This window comes from Lepidochelys olivacea, assembly GCF_965140295.1.
Source record: "Lepidochelys olivacea isolate rLepOli2 genome assembly, chromosome: 2".
In the NCBI taxonomy this organism is placed as follows: domain Eukaryota; kingdom Metazoa; phylum Chordata; order Testudines; family Cheloniidae; genus Lepidochelys; species Lepidochelys olivacea.
This window is the reverse complement of record NC_140412.1, coordinates 239,555,893-239,561,484: the sequence shown is the minus strand read 5'-3', so window position 1 is coordinate 239,561,484 and position 5,592 is coordinate 239,555,893.

Here is a 5,592-nt window from a genome sequence, read left to right as displayed (position 1 = left end):
CAATACAGTTGCAATATAAGGTCAGCTGCAAGAGCAGAACTCACATTCAGGGCTTGCAACATGTTGTGTCAAACCGCACATTTGAAACACTAGGGCTTTGCCTCATCCGGGCCTTGTTAAAGTTTTAGGAAACGGAGCTTGCAGCTGCCAGGTGTGTAGCTGGGAGTTTGACTGCCTGACATCGATTTTGGAGTGAAGAGATACTCGACTTACCTGTAGGCATTTATCTTTCAGACCAGGGGCTCCTCATGGCCCAGACTTACACCTTCTGCAGCTCCCCGTTGGGGTATCATGGGGAAATAAAGTTTAAACACAACGGAACAATACCCGTGTACCTTGTTGCCCTGGTAACTAACAATTGGGGTATTGTAGGGCAAATAATAGAACAGGGTTTTAAAGTATTAGTGTGTCATTCTGAAGACTTTGTCCTCCCAAATGCTGAAAGAAAAGAACCTTGCCATTTTAATTGCTACTGGCCTGTATGTACCACAATGAATGTAATAACTTCATGCTGATATGGTTTTTTAATTTCATTTTATCCCATTTGCTTTGACTTAGCATAACACATCCACGGGCACAGGAAGGGCTGGACTGGCTGCTTGTGTGTTTTACAACTCCAAGGTCTATGAAAGCTGGCAATAGTCAAAACATCAGTCTCACAGTGGAGAACCGGTTTTGATGACTCATCTGGCTTAGTAAGTATGTTTAAATTATTATTATTTGCCCTTTTAGTTAGGGTGTGGGGCTGCTGAGAAGAGGCCATTCCAGACTGGAGTTAAGCTTTGATTTCCAATGATCACAGGGTGCAGCAAATGCTCAGGAAGAAGTGATTCAGCTTGCTAAAAAACTGTCTGCTAGGAGGAGGCTGCAAAATGAACAGTAAGAGCTGCCAAGGGAAATGTAGGCTTCCCTGCTGAGAAAACATATTTGTGAGATGGTAATGGGGAGGCCATTGGCAACGCCACCCTTCCCTTGGATGCTTCAAAAGAGGAGGAAGAATAAGCCTGTTTTTTGTTTCTTTGTTTGCAAATCTGGATGCTAGTTGAGGAAATGTACTATTATGGGGTCCTTGATTTCTCAGGAACGCACTTTCACCATCCTACAGGGATGAGAGGAAAAGGCAGGCATGCTGTATGGCCTGAGCTGTGCTGTATGTTAACAAAGTTTCTGGGAAAGATTAACGTTTCAGGCCATGAATGCGCTAACCCGGGGTAGTAAATAGGCAGACCGCCGGTCAAATCTGGACCACCACACACTTTTGAACAGACCCTGAAATCTTTTTATTTATTCACTATTCTCATTGTTATTATTTTCTCTGGAGTCTGCACCTTGACTATACCTTGACCAAGAAATTTGGACCTTGACAAAAAATAATTGACTACCCCTGCTTTAGCCTGTATGGATGTTTCCAAGTAGAGTAGCTTTTGTCACACATGTATTTCTGGCGTTGGAAAAAACTAGCATACCAATGGTCCATTGCTCCTTTTAGAATGCATTTCTGTTTTAAAAAGCGACTTCATAAAAGGACCAGTGTTTATTATCTAGCAATGATTCCTGTATGAAATGTGCTCCATTTAAAAGTAAAAAGATGTTCTTCTAATTGTCAGCCTGCAAACTCGAGTTGGGCTTTTCCCATCCCTGGAACCATCACCCACGATAAGGCCATTGTAGGCTATCACTTACATCTGTGCAACCCTATCATTTCCAAATGATGCCAGCAGAGACACCTGTGCAATCCCAGTGCTCTCTGTGGGTTAGCACAGTTGTAACTGATTGGAATTTGGTAACCTGTTTGGTTGATGCATGTGATGAAACAGAATTCCCAGTTGTCTCATAGCTGCAATGTGAAGCTTGCTGCATTTTAGTTGCTAAAGTCAGCAGATACAACTCAAATTACACACCCGAACAGATCTACCATGCATGGAGGTATTGGTTTAGTCACTTTTCGGAGTGGCACAGAACTTTACATTGATTTCAGTGTCCACTCTAAACGGACATGCCCTCAGTATACATTTATGCAAACACACCTGGCGAATTGTCATGAATGACATAAACAATTGTTATATACTCATCAATATCCACTCTGTCCAGTTCCTAGTGCAGTTAATGGCATGATTCCCCTGGGGTCTAATTATGCTGTGACTGGAGACTGCCACCAATGCAACTTTATTGACTTCTGTGGAGCTATGTTATCTTTGCACCACTAGAGTTGAGAGAAGAATTTGACCCATTGACTTTAATGAGACCTGAAACTTTAATGAGACCTTAACTCTGGGTTACCCATTCATGTGTGTGGTTGCTTAGACACGTGTGTTAAACACCCATGTTTCTTTTCTTATTGTGCATTTCCCATTCAAGTTGCTCAGCAGCATTTGTGCTAACTCTCCCTTTCATTCTTTATGATATTGCCCCATAATCTCCTCTCACTTATACAAGTTTTATAACTGGGTAACTCCATTGACTTCAGTGGAGTTATTCCTGAGTTTTACCAGTGTGAGATCAGAACCAGGCCTATAATCCATAAAGTTTATTGCAAGTCTCGCACACAAGAGTTGGTTGCGGGATGGTGGGGAAAGCAGCCAGAACAAGGATCCCATTTTTGTAATAAGGAGCTGGGCCAGATCCTGGCCTACAGTTCACCTACTGCACTGTGCCATCAACACTTGGCAGGTTTAACTAGTGGGTTGGGAGCTCCCACAGTGAAGGGAGCCTCTACAGTTGGTGCATAGACAGCACTGTGCCCATCCCATCACAGTCGTGGTGGAGGGGTGTCTTGGGGGCTTGGCCAGAAGAAAAGGGGCCTGGTTGGAGCACTACCCTATGGCAATTCCTGTTTGGAATGGTCCATGGGAACCTATTGAACCCTCAGACCGCTCTAAATGGCTTCTTGGGACCAGACCTATGCTCAAAAGCCCAAAGATTAGGAGACCCGTACCTCTGTGGGCCTTCCTAAAGTGGCTCCCGAACCTAGAGGGTCCAGTACCCAGGGTCTGGCTGCATATTTTCAGTCAAATGTGCTGAATTGCACTCAGTTAGCAAGTTCCTAATTTAAATGCCCAATAATCAGTGCATGCGCGTACGTCTAGTGTTCGCAGATGGCCAGTTACCCACCTAACTACCCATGAACACACTCAAATGTACCATTTGCCTCTATGCATCAGATAATATGTGTTTGTGCATGCTGGCCGTGCACACACAATGCAGAGCTGAGCGCCCTAAACATTTACTGTCCGGTCCTGTCGATTTAGCACATTGTGGTTTTGATAAAGTTTTTAAAATCAAAACACCAAGTTTTCTGTGACTTGCTATATTTATAAAACTTTGCATTCACTGATTAATGAAGCCCCTGAACATGTGCAGTTACGCTCAGGGATGGCATTGGTTTTGCATGTAGGTCTCTTTGCACATGGTGACACAGCTCTAGGTGGGAGCACACCAGGTTGCTGCTCTAGGGGCGAGGCCATTGCTTCCATTGTGTCAGATGCATATACAGGACTTGTGTTGGAGAGTTATATATTTCTGTATCCTGGTCACACCTTCCCCCCAACTCAGTTCCTATAAGCGGGGCTGCCTGGACATAAATGACTTACATGATTTTGTATTTTTACCTCACCTGTGGCTTTCCCTTATAATGGCCCTGACTCCTCAACCAGGATAACATCATAGAGTATTCTTCAGGATTGGCTGGGCCTTGGACTTTGATGGTAGCAATCTTAGTGCAGTCATTATACCTGCTAGAATTTCCCAACAAATGGTGGGGGGATGTGCTGATAATATCGCTGTATGTTGATCTGATTTACCACTGTGCCACAAAGAGGAACTCATGTGATCCCAGGAGGCAGGACCAGTTATCCTTGTAGGTATTGCAGATCCCTTTGAGATATATATTTTTCTCACCAGAGGCTGGCTTTCCTGTGGGGAAGCCTTTTGTGAGTCTCCCATTGGGGAAGCTGTGGTAGATGGTGCTCATGAAGTGACTGCTCCCTCTAAGCATCACGCTGGGCTCCATTTGATTGACCCTACAGAACTCAGCAATGCTGAAAGCCCCTTCCTTTGTATCGTAGCTGGCTTTCTACAATACACATGAGAAGCTGCCAGGCCTTAATAGCAACTTCATTCTAGTTTTAAGCACCCAGGGAATATGTTATGCATTATTTACTTTCCTTCTGGAGTCTCTGGCTTGGTTTGCCATAGTTACGGCATGTATGTGGTTACCTATACACTAGTGAGTTTCATAAGGAAAGTGAAGTATTATATATCTAGTGACACTGGATTAGAGCATCACTTAAAGTTATTTCCTGCTACACCCAGTAGCATTATCAATCACCATTCGGTAGGTAACACTTTTCTTTCAAATTTCTTGCCTCTTTACATTTGCTAAGGGGCACACGTGATCAGAATCCCAGGGGAGCCAACTGAGGTCACTCAATTAGGGTGAACTGCAAAGAATGGGACAGACAATCCCTAAAGCTGGTGGATATTCCAATACTTAGATTTACCAAGCCAGCACAAAACAGCTTCAATTATACCTCACTGATTACTCAGAAGTCAACACAGTTCCCTTAAAATAACCCAGCCTCAGGCCTCCACCTAGACACCCAAGTCAAAAATGATGAAGATTAATGAAAATCTTATTCATCATATAAAAATGTTCTACTAATTCTAAAGGATCGTTTTTTCCCTCCCAGGTTAATGAATATTCCAGATCTTACCCAAATACACGCTTAAAGCCAATTCCTATTAACTAAACTAAAATTTATTTTAAAAAGAAAAGAGAGAGTATAGATTAAAAGATCAGTATGCATACAGACATAAGTACAATCTTGAGATTCAGATTTATAGCAGAGATGGTGAGCTTTGTAGATGCAAAGAGCTCTTTCAGAACTAGTTCATAGGTTATAGTCCAATGTTTCTATTCAGGGCAGTCCAGTCAGGACTGGGATCTCAGTCCTTATAGCTTAGGCTTTCCCTGCATGAAGCCTTAAGCAGATCCGAGATGACATGATCAGGACCCAAGCCATTTTTTATACTGTTTCAGGTCTTCTTTGACAGAAGTCCGTCGGCGAACAATAGGCACTCCTGGGGACTTTGAAGTGGACCCATTTCCTAAGCGTCGCCAGTAATTATTCACACAGATCAACATATGCCAATTGCCTGTTTTCCTACCATTCGCAGGTGATTTGCTATACATTTCAAAGACAGATGAATACAGTGATATCCTATGTTTACAGTTTATTTAAATGTTAAGATGCCCTTTTGATCTCTGAATTAAGAGAATACAACATAGACAGGGACTGTTTGATTACATTGTGGACCCTTACCAGTATATATGTAAAAACACAAACATTCTCTCCCCATATGTCTGTAAGGGTCAAATTTGAGTCATGTATCCTGCAGGATGCTGAACCCTTTCTGGCCATGCATCACAGCACAATATTATTTTTTTGATAGCTTGACAAATAATAGTGAATAAGATTTTCTGGATCAGTTTGACCCCTACCTTTGTTTAGGTCTTGACATCTGCTTGCTTATTTGTTCTTCATAAGCATTTGCTGAACAGCGTAGATAAACCATTTTCAGCCTAGGAGCTGT